Source organism: Dermacentor variabilis, chromosome 4, assembly GCF_050947875.1.
Source record: "Dermacentor variabilis isolate Ectoservices chromosome 4, ASM5094787v1, whole genome shotgun sequence".
In the NCBI taxonomy this organism is placed as follows: Eukaryota; Metazoa; Arthropoda; class Arachnida; order Ixodida; family Ixodidae; genus Dermacentor; species Dermacentor variabilis.
The window spans coordinates 9,223,621-9,243,107 of NC_134571.1; the positions used below are offsets into that span (position 1 = coordinate 9,223,621).

The window sequence follows — 19,487 nt, forward strand, 5'->3', positions numbered from 1 at the left end:
TTTGAAAACTCATAAATTTTTAAATATGTCTGAACCGTAAGCATTCGGAATCTGCAATCTAGGGTGGGTATATGGGCTTCCTGATATAAAACAGTGTTGGCAACAAATCTAGGAAGTCCGAGGCATGACCGTAGAGCTTCTCTTTCTAAAAGTATGAGAGGTTTAATTTTGTAGGCGGGGCCACCGGAAAAAATTACGCATCCAAATTCTAATATGGGCCGAACATACATTTTATAAATGATCAGTAAGGTATGCCTGCGTAGTCCAGAGCGGCGGTGGCTGAGCCGGCGAAGCATAGCTACGGCTCGTTCGGCCTTTGTTTTAATATGTTCAATGTGACTACGCCAAGGGAGTTTGCCATCGTAAATAACTGCAAGGTGCCTGACTTCGTCAACTTGAGGAATGATTTCCTGTCGGTATTGCAAAGATATATGCACTTGCGCAGTTAATGGGAAGACTAAGACCGCACTTTTGCTAATATTTAATGACATACGTAAACTCTCTAGCCACGTCTCCAGCATTCCTAAGTAATTTTGCAACGACTGTTGTAGAGAATGTATATTGCTTGCGGAGGAAAAAAATGCGATATCGACCGCATAAACATAAATATGTACTTCCGGAGACAAAGGAATGGTGCTTAGCAAAATGTTAAATAATATAGGGGAAAGAACGGAACCCTGTGGTACACCTCTTGTCTGCTTGTGTTTAGACGTCGAAATACCGTGTTGGTAACAATAAAATTCTCTATCCCTTATAAATTCACAGATCCAAGCGGTTATATATTTTGGGAAATTCGTAGAGTGAAGCTTATCGAATAGAATGCAAAGTTCTACAGAGTCGTATGCTTTTGCTAAATCTAGCGTCACCAAAGCTGCGTACTCTCGTTTGCGGCGAGCAAGTTAAATGCGGCTCTCTAAATCTACATGGGCGCACCATATGGAGTGGCCCGGACGAAAGCCAATCTGACAAGGACTGAGAAGGTTATCATCCTGCATGAAATTTGTTATACGGCCGTGAAGAACCCTTTCTGTTAATTTGACCACATTTGAGGTAAGAGAAATTGGTCTAATGTTTTCTAACTCAAGTCCGGATGATTTTTTCTTTAATAGTGGGATAATTTTAGCTACTCTCCACTCTCTTAGGAGCCATGAATTCTTGAGAGAGAAATTTATTATGTTTAGTAGGTCCTGAGGCGCATAATCAAATAAAACTTTTAGCATTCCTGTTGTAATTTCATCTGGACCGGGGGTTGACGCCGGGAAAGAATTAATAATGCCTTCAAGCTCTGTCGCTGTCACTGCTACAAAGTCGTCTACCAGGGGAGGTTTCTCCAGTCCTATCGGCAATTGATGTGTGAAACGTCGCGCAAGTCCTTGAGCAATTTTCTCAAGTGATTCTGATAATTCTTTTGTTGATAGAACGACAGATTCGACGTTCACGGGGGCCGGTATAGCTTTGCGAGATCGAAGAAATTTAAACAGGGCTTTTTTATTGCTATACTTCGAAAGGTATGTGTAGTGCCTGGAATCGTAATCCTCCTTAGCTTTTGAGACTGTTCATTTAAATGTGGTAGCTATATATGTATAATCAGCCCAATTAACAGGACACTGGTTGTATAAAAGCTTTTTCCATGCAGCTTTTCTACGTCTAAAATCTCGTTCGCACTCAGAATTCCACCAGGGACAATATGATCTATCCTTATAAGATTTCACAGCAAATTTAGCTTTTTTTGATGACTGTTTTAGTATTGAACATAGGCTCATTGCTTTAATATCCATCTCCATGCCTTCCTGGGCTTGTAAAGCTGATTTTAAAGCATTTTTAAATTTTTCGTAGTTAACAAAAGTACACATATTATTATTTAAACTAGTTAACGGAGTAAGCAGTTCAAAAATTATAGGAAGGTGATCACTGTTAGTTCCGGAATCTACAATCTTCCAGGAGGTGACAGTCATGCTCGGGGTAGCAAACGTAAGATGTAGGGCAGATCGCGACTGACCACGCACGAAAGTATGTGCTCTCGAATTTAAGCAGGAGGAATGATTCATTAAGATCCAATCCCACAGGCGTTTGCCACAAGTGTCCGTTCGGAAACCTCACGATACATGATGAGAATTAAAATCTCCCACTAGTATGATGTTCTTCTGACTGCGAGCAATAGAGGTACCTAGATAACGGGTATCTTGTACTCCAGCGGGGAAGTACGTGTTAATTATAGAAAAAGGTGTGCAACCAGGTAGTATTATATCCAGTGCTAAGATTTCACAGTCTGGGGACATTATATAGTATGCTATAGTAGCTCTATGGCAGATTTTTGATGAGACAAACGCCACTAAACCTCCGCCTCGGGATGGGCGATCCAATAGAAAACATCGGAAATTTTTTAGATGAAAAGATTGACCAGCAGCAAGCCAAGTTTCCTGTAAAATAATAATATCTGGAGAGTATGTAGAAATAAGATATAATAAATCTGTTGCGGCCGAAAGTATGGAACTACAGTTCCACTGAATTACTGTTAAAGTTCCTATGGTGAATAAATCCGAGCAGCAGAGACTGCTTGGTCTAAAACGTTCTCTTTTAAGAAGTCTCTTTTAAGAAGGCGCTAGTCCCGGCTACGGCCAGTTCGCCTCGTCTTCCTCGGCGTCGATGCTGCTGCCAACGGGTTGCACTTCCGACGGACAAGGCACTCTTAATGAGCACATATTATCTAGTCTTGTTACGCCTCCTAATACCGGTGTTATTGAAGTACCTATAACTGACCACTGTCCTGTGTTCACTCAGTCAAGTATTCAGTATAAAACTAAAAATAAAGAAACGGGCTTTCGAGCGCAACCTAAACAGCACATTATTCATATATCTAATCAGCCGTACAGACTTGTCACCAGTAATAGCGACATTAAATCCAGATATTACTTGTGAGAAGTTTACGAACATTATAACCTCACTACAAGCATTAAATTAATTACTTGTAGACATAATTTTTCAACGGAATATAACCCGCGGACAACCACTCACCTATTGAACTGCCTTCGAAAGAAAGATAAGCTTAAGAAAAAAAAAACCTGCAAGATTAATTTACGTAGCCGCTATAAGAGCTATTCTAACACTTTAGGGAGTCTTCTCAAAGGCGCTAAAAGAGTTATTACGGGAACAAGATTAGAAGCACTGGAAATAACCTGAAGCAGCAGTGGAATGTAATCAATTCCTTTCTCGACAGGACCACGTCTAATACCCCCATGCCTAAGACTCAGTCAGGAGGTCACACGTGTGATAATCCACCTGACGTTGAAAATGCATTCAACAATGTATTTTCTGTACAGGAAATAGACTCTTCTAAACCTTTCAATTCCTGATGTGCTTATTCGCCTTACTGCGTTTTTGTTTTCTCTCTGTTTCGCCCGAAGAAGAAGTACGCACACCGTCATCCATGAAGCGGAAGACACCAGTGCAGGACAGGGCGGCTCTGTTCACGTGAAATTAGTAGCCCATTTAATCTGTGATACATTTACACACATCATCAACCTATTTATTGAAATGGACATCTTCTCGGCCGCATTAAGGAAAGCCAAGCTAATTCCTGTTTTTAAGAAAGGTGACAAATGCCTCACCTCGAACTATCATCCCATTGCCATACTTTCTTTTTCAGCAAAGCGTTTGAAAAAATTATGGTTACTCGTATGACTAATAAGTTGATAAATTTTAACATTGCTTCTACAAATCAATTTGGTTTTTGGCCAGGCTTTTCTACTGAGCTAGCATAACCATATTTAACAGACAACATGAAAATTATAATAGATGCTGGTAGCTTTATTACTGTGTTATTCATCTACCTTTCAAAGACATTCGATTCCATTGTTCACTGCATATTGTTTCAGAAGCTATAGATTCAAGTGGAATAACCGGCCCAGCTTTACCTTTACTGCGCAGTTACTTACGTGATTGAGAACAATCGGTATACATATCTGGTACTTAATAAAGAAAAAATTATTATTAATTTCTACTACGCCAAACTATTACGTCAAACTCTTGCCTTTGCTTCGAGTTGTTGACAAATTCGACTTCGCCCTGCCATCGGCTAGCCGCTGCTCAGGGAAGAAAGAAGAAGACGGCGTTCCGAACGGTCGTTTTTTTTTAGAGCGCAGCTCTTTGGCGTCCGTTCCTGGGTTTCGCGTCGTCGTCGGCGTTGTCGTCGGCCTCGTAACCAGCTCCGCCCCCCTTTCATCCCCCCAGCGCTAGCAGCGACCGACTGATACCGCTGGATGCCGCTGACGCCGCTAGAGAGTCAAGATAACGTGACTGCATAGAACACCGTCGCCGCCATGCAGAAAGAGGAGGAAAGGGTCCCCCCCCCCCTGTTCTTGTGTGGCGGATAGGGTGCTCTTCAGTTGCCGACGCGCCGGTTATTTCACGTAGGCCCCGGCACGTCGACGAATACGTGACCACCTTCCCACGGCTAGACCTGGTTCTTAGCGCTGCGGAAGCGAGGGTATCATATTGTTTGTGTCGGCATCGGCGGCGTTGTCCCTGAAACCAACTCCGCAGCTGGGGTTGACTCACTATCGGCGTCAGCGGCATCAGTCAGTCGCTGCTATCTCTTCCCTCCTCCCTTTATCGTGTTGTCCGCTTGCTGCGCGCGCTTCTGCCCCCATCGTTTGCCGCTGGGTGTACACGCCGCCCCCCTCCCCCCTCTCCCTGCGAGTCTCCGGTTGTCAAAGCGCCGGCTCGAACTTAATTCCTTTCTTCGCTCCTCCTCCAATGCAACCCCTGTGCGGTGGCAATCAGAGAGCCAGATCGGTGGCGGCGGATCTGTATATGTGCACCGCCCGAGCCGAAATTGCCGCTGCCGTTCGCCCTGTGCGGTGGCAATCAGAGAGCCAGATCGGTGGCGGCGGATCTGTATATGTGCACCGCCCGAGCCGAAATTGCCGCTGCCGTTCGCCACTGCGAAATTATCTGCCAGTTCTTTCTGAGCCATGAGCGAGACGACCGATGGAAGTCCTCCGTCTGCTGCTGCTGCTGCTGCTGCTAAACGAGCTGCCAGAGCAGAGGCCCAGCGCCGTCGCCGTCAGAATACAGAGGTGCGTGCCGCCGAAGCAGAAGCTTACCGTCGCCGCCGTCGAGATGATCCAGGAGTACGGGAAATATAAAAAAAAAAATTCTGTGATAGCGCATACATGTGTTGCTCGATTTCTTTGCCTCAATCTATCGAAAAGGTGAAACAGCTTATTTGCTGCGCTCAAATTTCGCATTAGGAAGTAACGTAATCGTCGGTAATTTTTTTTCATGTTCTCCGCTTCAAAGGATTTATCGGCCCCTGGCCGAGGTGCTGCTCAGGCTTCAGCCAGCAGCAATGACTACCGTATTGTGCTACCTCGTCTTCCTACCGGTAAGCTAGTTGTGGACTCCGTTTTCCTGCATGCTAACTTAAGTGGTCGACTGTACAGACGCCCTTCGGAACGTTATTGACGTGAAGGAAATAAGTTTCATCGGTCAATTTCAGATGTCGCACGTGTGGATGGTGATGTGCAAATCAGGGATGACAAAAAGCTAGTCACATGCGGGGAATTATCAGTAATAGGTAGACGCTGCGTCGTTATTGATCCTGACTGAGCCCACGGAAGTTAAAATGAAGCTTTTGTGGCTTCCTGAGTGTTTGGAAGACGGGTACATTCGAGATGCGCTCCAGGCTTACGGGAAAGTCAAGTCTATATCAGCAGAAAGCCGGACAGTATCAGAGATGGAACAAATGCGTACGCTAAATCGTGACGTGGTGTTGACTCTTGCCGATGGAGTCAGCGTGGGGGACGTTCCACATCTACTACCTGTTTGTGGAGTGCAGAGCCTTGTATTAGTTCCAGGCCGGCCTCCGCTTTGTCTGCGCTTTAACAAGGTGGGGCGCATTCGTCGAAACTGCAGAACCCCACGTTGTGAAATCTGCCGGCGCTTTGGCCACACAGATGAAGAATGTGTCGTAACATACGCCGATAAGTTACGACACAGAACAAGGCCTCCGGATGAAAGCTTGCAAGATCACAAAATGGATATTACGGAGGTCCTCGACGCGACTGGAGACGTTCCCTCTTCCGCGGAGACCAGCTGTGCCAGTAAAGCCCTCTACATGTTAAAATCAATGGCATCGCAGAACTGCCCGTTGTTGCGTTTCGCCTGCGACACGTGGTTTTGCCGGCGCGACTGCGGCGGGGCGGCAGACATTTTGGCCCGATCGTCGTCGCCGCAACACTCATCGCCAGGTGTTTCCAGGCGCGTCTGCGGCGATGCGACCGCCTAGGGATCCTCCTCGCATTCCAGTTATTGGGCCCGAAACAGGCGATGCCAAAGCAGGGATCTCGTTCCAGTCATTGTGCCCGAAACAGGCGATGCCAAAGCAGGGATCTCATTCCAGTTATTGGGCCCGAAACAGGCGATGCCAAAGCAGGGATCTCGTTCCAGTCATTGTGCCCGAAACAGGCGATGCCAAAGCAGGGACCAGCCTCTCATTACAGTCATTGTGTCCGACCGGCAGCGCCACGACAGGGTGCTACGAGATCGTGCGCAGCGCCACGACAGAGTGCTACGAGATCGTGCGCAGCGCCACGACAGGGTGCTACGAGATCGTGCGCAGCGCCACGACAGGGTGCTACGAGATCGTGCGCAGCGCCACGACAGTGTGCGTCACCATTAGCCCATTGTACATTCACGTGCTCGTCTTTTGAGGGGTTCCTTCTTGCCCTCAACTGCGAGAGTATAAAAACAGCTGCCCCCGGACGCCAAAAGGAGGGCTCCGATTTCTTCAGTTGAGTGAAGTGCTCTCCCGTCTCTCTACTACGGTCAAACCTGACCGCCAACTCTTTGCGATGTTAAAATAAACAAGTTGTTTCGTTGTTACCAGTCGACTCATGCTTTGCCGGGACCTTCGGATGCTTCGAGTTGTACCCCAGGCCGCCAGGCCAACGCTACCCTTGGGGCTTGCGACCCAGGTACAACCACGGGCGTCAGCGCCGAGTTCCCAACAGATCGTACCAGCAGTCGGATCCCAAACATCTGGTTGCCAGCGGTGAGATCGCCTACGACTTCAAACAACGGTCTGCCAGCGGCGAGATCGCGACAACGGAGGCCAGCAGCAAAGAGATGCAGTTGACAGTATGCTGAGCAGCTCAACGACGATCCGGGAGCAGTGCAACGAGCCCTGTGTGACGACTGGTTGCCTGCAGCGGAACGACTGCGCGGAATTCCTGCCTGCGAGGTTTGGTGAGTGCGGGACTTTCTTCTTCTGAGCTTTGCCAGGCTTTTGTTAGTGTCAGAAACAGAGCTGGTAATTGTGGTTGTCGTTGCTGCCGGGTTAGTTTGCGGCAAGACAATAGTAAGCAGTAGAGAAAGCAGCATTCAGAGCAGCCATGGATTTGAAGTCGTTGCGCAAACCGAAATTGTTGGAGCTTGCAAGAGAGTTGGGTCTGGATGTCTCAGACAAACTAAGAAAACCTGAACTGCTAAAGGCTATTCTTGAGTTAGAGGCTGAGGACGACGAGCTGTCGGAATGCCTTGAGACTATTGAGGAGAGGTCAAAAAGACAGGAGCGCGAACTTAAAGAGCAAAAAGAGAAATATGAGCGCGAACTTAAAGAGCAAAAAGAGAAACAGGAGCGCGAACTTAAAGAGCAGAAAGAAAAAGAAGAGCGCGAACACGCTTTGGAAATGAAGCGTCTCGAGGTAGAGATGGAACGCGCTCGTAATGGAAGTCAGGCACACGGTGCAGGAGAACGAGTATTGTTCAAAATGACTGACCTGATGAGGCCGTTTAAGCTTGGAGAGGACATTGGTTTGTTCCTGGTTAACTTTGAGCGAACGTGCGAGAAGCAGGGGTTCTCTCGGGAAACGTGGCCACAGCGCTTGCTCACTTTGTTACCCGGCGAGGCGGCCGACGTAGTCGCTCGCTTGGATAGAGAGGAAGCAGAGGATTTCGACAAAGTAAAATCGAGTCTGCTAAAAAAGTACCGGCTGTCTGCGGAGGCGTTCCGTCGGAAGTTTCGGGAAAATGAGAAAGGCAAAAGTGAGTCATATACAGAGTTTGCGTATAGGCTTATGTCGAACATGCAGGAGTGGCTCAAAGAAGAGAAAGCGTTTGGTGACCACGATAAAGTTCTGCAGTGCTTCGGGCTAGAACAGTTTTATAGTCGGTTACCGGAGAACGTGCGATACTGGGTCTTGGATAGGCCAGACGTGAGTACGGTGGCTAGAGCCGCTGAGCTAGCCGAGGAGTTTGTGACGCGTCGAGCTCGCGGAGCTAAGGACGGTCAAAAGGGTGAATTTGGCTCGAAGTTTGAGAGGCCGAAGTTCACGCCCATGAGATTAAAGGGGGACACGCGTAGTGCGGATGCGAGCGAAAGCAGTCCGACCAAACGTAAAGAGACGGCGGCAGCCAAACGCAGAAAGCGGTTCGAGATGAGGCGAGCGCGCTTGTGTTATACGTGCCAGAAGCCGGGTCACTTTTCGGCGCAGTGTCCGGAAACAACACCAAAAGTTGTGTTTTTTTCAGTAGGCAGCACGGACGAGAACATGAAGCTTCTCGAGCCTTACATGCGAGACCTCCTCGTGAACGGGAAAGAGTGCCGAGTGCTTCGCGATTCCGCAGCTACGATGGATGTAGTTCACCCATCTTACGTAGAACCCCATATGTTCACGGGCGAGTGCGCGTGGATCAAGCAAGCCGTGGAAGCTCATAGCGTGTGTCTGCCGGTAGCAAAAGTGCTTATTGAAGGACCTTTCGGAGCGCTTGAGACAGAGGCGGCAGTGTCATCTATGCTGCCACCCCAGTACCCGTACCTATTTTCAAACAGGTCCGATCACCTCCTGCGCGAGAAGGGGCTTTTGTTTGGTGAAGCTAGTGTTCAGGCCTTAACCAGATCGAAGGTTCGGGAGCTCGCTGCAAAGGCGGTAGTTGCGGGGCCGACGTTATCAAACAACGAAAAAGGGTCAGAGGCGCAGCAAGCTGATATTCCGAGCACGCCCGAACTGAATAAACTTGAGTCTGTAACGTTAAAGGCGCCAGATACTGGAGAGGAAATGCCCGACACGGGAAAGTTAGAAGAGCTATCTACTGATTTGCTCATCGCGCCTACGTCAGACGGACTTGATAGGTTGCTAAAAGTCAGCCGGTCGGCTTTGATAGCCGAGCAAAAAAAGGATGGCAGCCTGGAAAACGTGCGCTGCAATGTCAAAGAAGGTATCGCCAGGAAAACTGCACGTTTTGTGGAAAGAGGTGGAGTCCTGTACCGGAAGTATCTAGACCGAAGAGGAGTGGAGTTCGATCAGCTGGTCGTGCCTCAATGCTATCGTCAGGATCTGTTGCGCTTGTCACACGGGGGTTCGTGGTCCGGACACCTAGGAGTTAAGAAAACTAAGGACCGTCTCTTGCAAGAGTACTATTGGCCAGGGTGTTTTCGGGACGCAGACCATTTCGTGAGGACATGTGACACTTGTCAGCGGGTGGACAAACCAGGGGACAAATCAAGGGCGCCGTTGAAATTGGTACCTATCATTACGGAGCCTTTTAGACGGCTCGTTATTGATACAGTGGGACCTCTGCCGGTAACAGCCACGGGGTACAGACACATTTTGACTGTGATCTGCCCAGCGACAAAGTTCCCTGAAGCAGTGCCGCTTAAAGAACTCAGCTCAGTTGAGATAGTTAATGCACTACTGTCCATATTTGCGCGAGTTGGTTTTCCTGCAGAAATTCAATCAGATCAGGGCACAGTGTTTACTAGCGCTTTGACGACAACTTTTCTCGAAAGGTGTGGGGTAAAGCTGTTACACAGCTCAGTGTACCACCCACAGTCGAATTCCGTTGAGAAGCTCCACTCCGTCATGAAGCGCGTGTTGAGAGCGTTGTGTTTTGAACATCGAACTGACTGGGAGCTGTGTCTGCCTGGGGTGATGTTTGCTTTAAGGACCGCGCCGCATGCGGCTACGGGGTTTTCGCCAGCTGAACTGGTGTACGGTCGCTCGCTTCGATCTCCGCTTCGCATGCTTCGAGAATCATGGGAAGGTAGGGGCGACGACCCAGTCGTGGTGGAGTACGTACTTAAGCTCCTCGAACGCTTAAGAAGGGCACAGGAGTTGTCAGGTGAAGCAATGGCAAAGGCCCAGCAGAGGGCCAAGGTTTATTATGATCGGACAGCCAGGGCCCGTCGTTTTGAGGTTGGCGATGAGGTCATGATATTGCGCACATCGCTAAACAACAAACTAGACGTGCAGTGGGAGGGCCCAGCACGAATTGTTCAGAAACTGTCGGACGTTAACTACGTGGTAAGTCTGCCAGGAAAGCGGAAAGCACAGCAAGTTTACCACTGTAATCTGCTCAAACCTTATAGACAAAGGGAAGCAGTGGTGTGCATGATGATAAACGTTCCTGAAGAGCTTCCGGTCGAGCTTCCGGGACTAGGCTCAGTGACGAACAGGGAAGACACCGGTCAAGTCATTAGTGACCTTATCAGTAAAGCACCGCTGTCGCCTGAGCAGAAAACCGAACTACACCAGCTATTACGAGAGTTTCAAGGTCTGTTCTCTGAGAGGCCTGGTAGGACTTCTGTACTTACTCATGATATTGAACTTACCTCTCCAGAGCCAGTACGATCCAAGGCGTATCGGGTGTCACCCCGCCCGAGCGATATTATGGAGGCTGAGGTAAAGAAAATGCTACAGCTCGGTGTTATTGAGGCAGGTGAGAGTGATTATACCTCCCCTTTGATTTTAGTTGAGGTACCGGGCAAGGAACCTCGTCCTTGCGTCGACTACCGCAGGCTTAATTCCATCACTAAGGATCAAATTTATCCGATCCCTAACATCGAGGAGCGCCTTGAGAAAGTTAGTAGCGCTCAGTTTATTTCCACCCTAGATCTTGTCAGGGGTTATTGGCAGGTTCCACTTACAGAAGAGGCTAGTAGGTATGCGGCGTTCATTTCACCAATGGGAACATTCCGTCCTAAAGTGTTGAGTTTTGGTTTGAAGAACGCGCCATACTGTTTTTCAAGTCTCATGGATAAAGTGTTGCGGGGACAGCAAGAATTCGCTTTACCGTATCTAGACGACGTAGCGATATTCTCCGCATCCTGGTCTGAGCATATGGCACACTTGCGGGCAGTGCTAACCCGCCTGCGCGAAGCGGGCTTGACAGTCAAGGCTCCTAAGTGCCAGTTAGCACAGGCCGAGGTTGTCTACCTCGGTCACATGATTGGTCAGGGTCGTCGCCGCCCCTCTGAAATAAAAGTGGCCGCTGTGCGAGACTTTCCGCAACCGCGCACCAAGACCGATATTCGGTCGTTCTTGGGTGTCGCCGGCTACTATCAGAGGTACATCCCTAGGTACTCTGATATCGCGGCTCCCCTGACGGATGCTCTAAGAAAAACAGAGCCTCAAACAGTCGTCTGGGACGAGACAAAGGAAAGAGCTTTTAGCGCCCTAAAGAGTGCCCTAACAAGCCAGCCTGTGCTACGATCGCCAGACTATACAAAAGGGTTCATTGTTCAGTGCGATGCTAGTGAGCGAGGCATGGGCGTTGTACTGTGCCAACGGGAAAATGGAGAAGTAGAACACCCCGTCCTGTATGCTAGTCGTAAGCTGACCAGTCGTGAGCAGGCGTATAGCGCCACCGAGAAAGAGTGTGCGTGTCTCGTGTGGGCCGTTCAGAAATTGTCATGCTATCTAGCCGGCTCGAGGTTTATCATTGAGACGGATCACTGCCCTCTCCAATGGCTGCAGACCATCTCTCCCAAAAATGGCCGCCTCCTGCGCTGGAGCCTCGCTTTACAACAATATTCCTTTGAGGTGCGTTACAAAAAGGGGAGTCTCAACGGTAACGCCGATGGCTTAAGTCAAAGCCCCTAACGTAGGAATCAGCCTCAAAATTGTTTGTTACTGATGTTTTTCTTCCTGAGGCAGGATTTTTTTTAACATATTGCTTTTGTTTAGTGTTTCAAAGTGATGATATGCTTTCTAGTGCAATTTTTCAATTTGTGGACGCGTTCTGAGTGATGCTAGACTACTGTAAGGAACTAGGCAGTGGTATAAAAAGGGGAAAGAGCCTGGCAGGGCTTAGTGAGGGTTGTGCCGTGCTTGCTGACTGAGCGGTTGAGTTTTCAGCGTAGTTCTAACGCTTGCCGGGAACGAGAACAAAAATGTGAACTCTCCCGAAGTCACTTTGCAGTGTCCCGTGCGAACCTGAACGAGAGAACGAGGCCTTCTCTGTGCGCTGCGCTCAAGAAACGTCAAGGGACGCCCGACTTCGGTTATGAGCATCATCGAGCGACATCCCTCCGGACAGCGGATGCAGTCCCCTGTCCATCGGGATCTCCTTCCCCCGGCGGGGCGGTCTGTTGCGTTTCGCCTGCGACACGTGGTTTTGCCGGCGCGACTGCGGCGGGGCGGCAGACATTTTGGCCCGATCGTCGTCGCCGCAACACTCATCGCCAGGTGTTTCCAGGCGCGTCTGCGGCGATGCGACCGCCTAGGGATCCTCCTCGCATTCCAGTTATTGGGCCCGAAACAGGCGATGCCAAAGCAGGGATCTCGTTCCAGTCATTGTGCCCGAAACAGGCGATGCCAAAGCAGGGATCTCATTCCAGTTATTGGGCCCGAAACAGGCGATGCCAAAGCAGGGATCTCGTTCCAGTCATTGTGCCCGAAACAGGCGATGCCAAAGCAGGGACCAGCCTCTCATTACAGTCATTGTGTCCGACCGGCAGCGCCACGACAGGGTGCTACGAGATCGTGCGCAGCGCCACGACAGAGTGCTACGAGATCGTGCGCAGCGCCACGACAGGGTGCTACGAGATCGTGCGCAGCGCCACGACAGGGTGCTACGAGATCGTGCGCAGCGCCACGACAGTGTGCGTCACCATTAGCCCATTGTACATTCACGTGCTCGTCTTTTGAGGGGTTCCTTCTTGCCCTCAACTGCGAGAGTATAAAAACAGCTGCCCCCGGACGCCAAAAGGAGGGCTCCGATTTCTTCAGTTGAGTGAAGTGCTCTCCCGTCTCTCTACTACGGTCAAACCTGACCGCCAACTCTTTGCGATGTTAAAATAAACAAGTTGTTTCGTTGTTACCAGTCGACTCATGCTTTGCCGGGACCTTCGGATGCTTCGAGTTGTACCCCAGGCCGCCAGGCCAACGCTACCCTTGGGGCTTGCGACCCAGGTACAACCACGGGCGTCAGCGCCGAGTTCCCAACAGATCGTACCAGCAGTCGGATCCCAAACACCGTGAAAAGGACAGAATCGAAGAGAAAGATGACCAACCGAAGCAACAACCCAAAGCAGCACCCGCTACCCCGGAGCCAGTTGCTGCCCAGCAAGCGAATGAGGGAGCCGGAGATGACTCATCCGATGCACCCAAGCATCTCGACACGTGTGCTGTGCTGACAGAGGACAGACGAAGTAACGCGGATACTTCAATTCCGAAGCGCCGTGCGACGAAGAGATCGGAATCAAGCACGGACAGCGAGACGACCAGTACCACAAGAAAAGCACGTCGCCGCAAAACATCGAAACACTCGGGAAAGTGCCGACGATCACGGTCCAAAAGGCCTGGTGGGCGTTCGGAGGGAGCCTCACCGTTGCCCTCTAGGACCGATCACATAGATCATAAGGTACAAATAGTTGGTAGTCACCATGGCCCTGTCCCAGCAACTTCTCTTCGCAACTTTGAACGTACGACGCCTTAGGTCTTTGCAGAAATAGGCGCAGCTTCGCCGGCTTTTGTCTAGAAAGCGCCTCGACTTCGTCGACGTGCCGGAGACGAAGATTGAGAGTGATGACGAGACAGAAAGGGCTTTGCGACCTTTTCTGTCTGAGTATAATGTTCGCGTTTCACACGCTTTTGGTTTATCCGCGGGCTGTTTCCTGTTTCTGAAAAAGAGCCTACTTTCTTCAGCATTTAGTTACCATGTCGATACTGAAGGTCGATATATATGTTGTGATTTCGTGTTGCAGGGTGTGCCATGGCGAATAGTCAACGTCTATGCATTTAATGACGCTGCAAAAGAAATTCTTTTATTTGATACTGTGTCTAGTCTATTGGACTGTGATCGTTGCGTTGTTTTAAAGGGATATTTCCATTGTGTATGTGATCCGAGCGATCGAAGCGGCATTAACACTCAGCAGGACAGGAGTGGTGAAGTTTTGTCTAGCATAATAGAAAATGCAGGGCTCGTTGATATAGGAATGTCGGGACAGCGAGCTCGCTCTTATACACGAATTCGAGGTTCTTCCTACGGCCACCTTGATCGGATTTGTGTTTCTTCATCACTCCTCTCTCTAGGACTATCCTGTATTACTATCCCAGTTTCGTTCTCTGATCATTGCATGGTTATCGCAAAGGTTAGTAAGAAATCTGTAACTATTTTCCGACCACAGTGGGCACTTTGGAAGCTTAACTCTGAGCTCCTAAATGATCAGGAATTTATTAATCGCGTGCGCATGGCCCTAACCAATTGTCTTTCTACTGACTTGCCATTCTTTGCTGCTTGGGAACTCTTTAAACGAGAGGATCGTACAGTGGCTATAGAAATTGGATCGGTGAATTCATTCTATAGAAAGAATGAAGAAAAAATGCTTCTTAAGAGCCTGTGTGGCCTTTATGAGATGGAATGCTAAATGCCAGGCACTTACATTGTTGACATAGAAAATCTTAAATGTGAGTTACAAAAGTATGATGCACTGCGTTACTGAGGTCCGCGAATTCGATCACGAAATAGGCGTGCTCTGCAGTCTGAGCAACCAACACGTCAAGCTTTACTTGACGAGCGACGTCACGGTATTTCCGAATTAATTCCGGAAATATACTCCGAAGTTAGTCTCCTAACAAATACGAATGACATAATTTCTCAGTTCGAAACTTACTACACTGCGTTGTTTAGTGCCCCTCCGGACGATCACGATGCAAATGTTTTAGAGAGTTTTGTATCTTGTAAAACCGCTACAGGATGATGAATGTGCTGTCATCAGTGGTAGCCTTACGATCCAAGAAATTGAACTAGCTATTGATCAGCTGCCTTTGTGGAAAACACCCGGCCCCGATGGACTTTCAAGTGTATTTTACAAAGCTTTCAAATCTATTATCAGTCCCATATTCTTGGACATTTTTTATTACAAGTATAGAGGTGGACGCGCTTCCGCAATCTTTTTGCAAAACCCACAAAGTTTTAATTCCCAAAAGTTCAGATAAAGAGAAACTGCGTTCTGTTGAAAGCTACCGACCATTCACATTGTCAAACGTGGATTACAAAATTTTTATAGATTGCAATTTGCGATGTCAATTCTAATTGGTTCCCATCAGACGTGTGGAATTAGGGGCCGATCAATTCAAACCAACATACATATCGCCCGTACACTTCTTCAATACTGTTATGGTTCCACTGAGCAGCTTTCAATGCTCCAGGTAGACCTTACTAAAGCTTTTGATCGTGTCAGTCACTCCTATTTATTTTCTCTTCTGGAGCGTGCCAGTGTTGGCTTCATTGTGCTTAAAGGCGTTAGGCTTTGCTGTACCTGTTGTACTACTCGGTTAGTTATTAATGGCCAACTCTCCGAACCAATTTCTGTTTGCTCATCAGTAAAACAAGGATGCCCGATGTCCCCACTACTATTCGCCCCTTTACCTGGAACCACTATGCTTAAGCGCAATTCAGTCGAGTTACATCCATGGCTTCAATATACTGGGTAATGAAGTAAAGGTCTTAGCTTATGCAGATGATCTAGCGTTCTTCTGCACAGATAAGTCCAGTGTTGAAAAGGTAGTATCGACAATAGAAGAATTTGGCAGCGTATCAGGAGCACGAATGAACTTCTCAAAAGTTTAGGCTTATGGTTTGGCTCATGGTTCTATACACCAGAACAGTGTGCAGGCGTTAAGTTGACTGATGTCCCGCCAAAGTATCTTGGCGTGCCGCTAGACGCATATAAACTAAGCGCATACTACTGGAAAGAACGGGTTTCGGCCTACAAGGTTACGCCAAGACATTCGTTCCACAACGACTTTCTATTTTTGGGAAAGCCGAAGCCTGTAATAAGCTCTTGCAACAAAAGTTTACTATGTATTGCAAGTTATTCTTTGTGCTAGGCTATACATCCAACGCTTTCACCCTATCTTTGCAACCTTCGTATAGTCTTCAACTTTTGAGCCCATGAGGCGAGACAATATTTTTAGGCCTGTTAGGCAAGGTGGGCTGGGTTTAGTACATCTTTATGTGCGGCAAATAGTGTCTCGTTTCTTCTTTCTTTCGCGATACTTCGCATCCTATAATTCGGTCATACATGCAAGTCGCACTTGTTAATGCGTTACCTGATTTAGTTTCTTCAAATTTTTCTTCGCGTTTATGCTTGTGGAGGTTCATGCAAGAAGTTTACTTGGCGGTTAGTTTCCTGACAGTTCGGTTTTCCACTCAATACTTGTACTCTGTGTCGCGCAAAATGTTGTACAAAGATTTACTGTCCATGCTATTTCCGCCTCCATTTTACCGATCACTGTATATTAAATGGCCAGGCCACGATGTACTAAAGCGAGTTTGCAAAATGTATTTATCCCCTTGCTGCAAAACATTCTTCTATAAACTTCATTGTGAAACCGTACCGGTAAAAACATGGCTACAAAAAAGGGTATCTTTGTCTGTTCTGTTAACTGTCGCCTTTGTGATGTACCAGAGACAATTGAACATTGTTTTATTAGCTGCACCGACGCCATCCTATTTTGGGATGCCCTCCAACGGACTTTGAGATTAACGCTCATACTGTGCGATACCTGCTGCCAACCTCTGATAATAGTGCACCTTTCGATGTGTTTTTTTCTCGTGGGAATGCACAGTTTGTGGAAAACGCGAATGATGGACCGAAACGTCGAAACGGTGGTACCTACAAGGGTACAGTTTATCCAAATGACCCTACACCTAAAACATGTTTATGATGGACTCGATATACAACCGGACTTGTACCCTATCTTGGTGAGGTGCTTATCCTCACCACCCTTCTAAAGTGAAACCAACGTTTCTACTCACAGCATGAACGCTGCCTTTTCTGTGTGTGACTTTCATTGTGCCCTCCATTCTCTGACTATGCAGAACTGGTGAATGTCGGGTTGAATGCTACTATAATAAATACCATGAAAAAAAAAGCCTGGTTAGCTCAGATGGTAAAGCGGCTGCCCCGGAAAGGCGGTGGTCCCGGATTCGAGTCCCGGACCAGGACGAATTTTTTTTCAGCTGCGAGGCTTTTCTTTCGAGGAACCCGTGTGGGTTTCCTTTGCAGCAATTGCTATGAACGGGTGGATGTCTGATTTTCCCTTCATTAATTACTTCTGTCCACCTTGCGGCTTTCCGCGGAACTGTTACGTCAATATCTGGTACTTAACTCATTACCTAGCATAACTAATGTTGCAGTGCCGCAAGGCTCTATTCTTGGTGCTCTCTTATTGTTAACCTATGTCAATGACCTTCCCTTATGCCTAGCTCATATAATTGTATATTCTGTGCAGACCACACTGCCATACTAACTGCAAGTAAATGTATAGACTTACCCTTATCCAAAATTAACAAAAATGCCGCCAATGTATTGAACTGGTGCTGGAGTAGTGGACTAAATATTAGCTGTAAGATGTCTAATTTTATTATCTTTTCCTCGCACAACAGGTTCACTTCTGGCACTCCATCTATTCATATTGGTAATGACATATTTTCCTCTGAAAATTAAAACTTCCCGAGGGTAAAAATTGGACGGACATCTAAAATATGTCCTGTGCACAAAGACTCACTAACGAAGAAGTCGGCACGCGGCAGTGGAACTCTATTAAAGGCTATGTCATTCCTTGATATTAAAACCCTTCGATATTAAAACCCGCAGTCACTTAAATTGCTGTACGTCTAATCGGCGTAGCACTTACCCCACACATTTGTCCCCATTGCAGCACATTCGAAATCAGGCTGTACGAATCATGACATTTAACAATCCTACAGCCAATGCTCCCTTGTTGCATTGTGATCGCAAAATGCTACCACTGAAAAAATTAAGCAAATACTCACTCGGCATTTTATTTTACAATTTCGTCAATGGCAAACTCCCAATAGCCCTGATTAACCCAGATCAGCGCTCACACCTCGCTTCTACAAAATTCGCTTCAACGTTTTGTTACCTAAACCAAGAAGTAATGGTGAAAAAGTCACGGCTAATTTCGCCTCAACTTCACTGTGGAATGCCGTTATGGATATTATGCCATGAGTTCATTTAAATTCGTCTTGCGCGCTCTGGCAATATGTTTAAAGTTGACTTATTATATAATTTTATGTATCCTTTTCTTTTATTTCATACGTATGTTTGATTATTTATTATGTATTTATTCTCAAATTTCATTGATGTATACGTCAATCTTATGTTTGCTGTAATAACGAGTTTTATTTTCCTGTTATAAGAATTAACAGTACGTCTTGACCTTAGAGGCTTTGACTATGAGACATCCTTCTTTATGTATGTCCTACCTAAATATACTTACATTATATGCAATAAAGTTGATTCTAAATATTGAATCTGGCCTGGGCCGATCCCGAAGACTTTGGCCGATCTCTAAACTTCGCGCGAATTACTAACCACGAAAGTTGGTGGTAATAGATTTGTTTGCGCGCTGATTTGGCTACTTACCGCAAAATGCGGCAAAATGTTCGTGTGCAACACCTGATGTGCTAAAATAATGACATTGTTAAATGTCGTGCGCTACTATATTGGTAGGCCCGTGTGCTTTAGAGATACCTATGAGAAGACTACGTACATGTGCTATGCCGCGATTTCGTTTGGCAGGGCACAGGTTAGCTCACTGAAAAAAAAATGATGCCACATAAGCCGGTTTGCTGCGGCTTGGATTGTCTGCACCGCGATCATTGCCGTGGCGTTGGTGGACCAAGTCCGTGTGGCGAGGGTGAAGCTGTCGACGAAGAAGGAGCCGGCATGACCAAGTCGTCGTTGGCGTAGCGGAAAGAACGCACGGACAGGGCTTCGAGCTCTTACCTGTTGTTTCGTGTGTGAAATATATTTGTAGAAAAAGACGAATAAACGGAGCAGGCGGGCACTGCGAAGAGAAGAAGTTGGAACAGTGAGTAGCTCTTTGTCTGGTTTCTTCGCGTCTCGTTAGTTTTGTACATTTTTTGGTGCCGAAAACCTCCGTGCGGACTCGTTACCTTCATCGCACGTCTCCAAGGGCCTTCTACTCCACCGCTTCGCGCTGCGAGCGGCGAGGAATGACTGGATAACGCATCGTTCATAATCGGCGTGGAGGCCAAACATCTATCAAGAGCTAATCGGATGGATCGCCTCAAGACCAAGCGGTCGGCTCAACGAGCACAGAATACGAAGATTCTGCAGGAAGCACAGCTGCTACTTACAGATCCTACCGTGGACAAGCCCAAGCTTTCAGGTATTTTTGACCGCCTATCAGCTAGCAACAACGAGCTGT

The 19,487-nt window shown here is 47.6% G+C and overlaps 1 protein-coding gene across 3 annotated transcripts in view; it reads left to right on the forward strand.

Moving 5' to 3' along the window:
- LOC142578646 (transient-receptor-potential-like protein) overlaps window positions 1-19,487 on the forward strand; it is a 302,488-nt gene that overhangs the window by 51,905 nt on the left and 231,096 nt on the right. Inside the window, exon 2 of one of the 3 annotated variants that reach the window (XM_075688081.1) lies at window positions 5,302-5,386. The exons of the other annotated variants lie outside the window; for them this stretch is intronic. The gene's annotated coding sequence lies outside the window, so the exon portion shown is untranslated. The remainder of the gene's footprint in view (window positions 1-5,301; window positions 5,387-19,487) is intronic. 3 annotated transcript variants of the gene reach the window in all.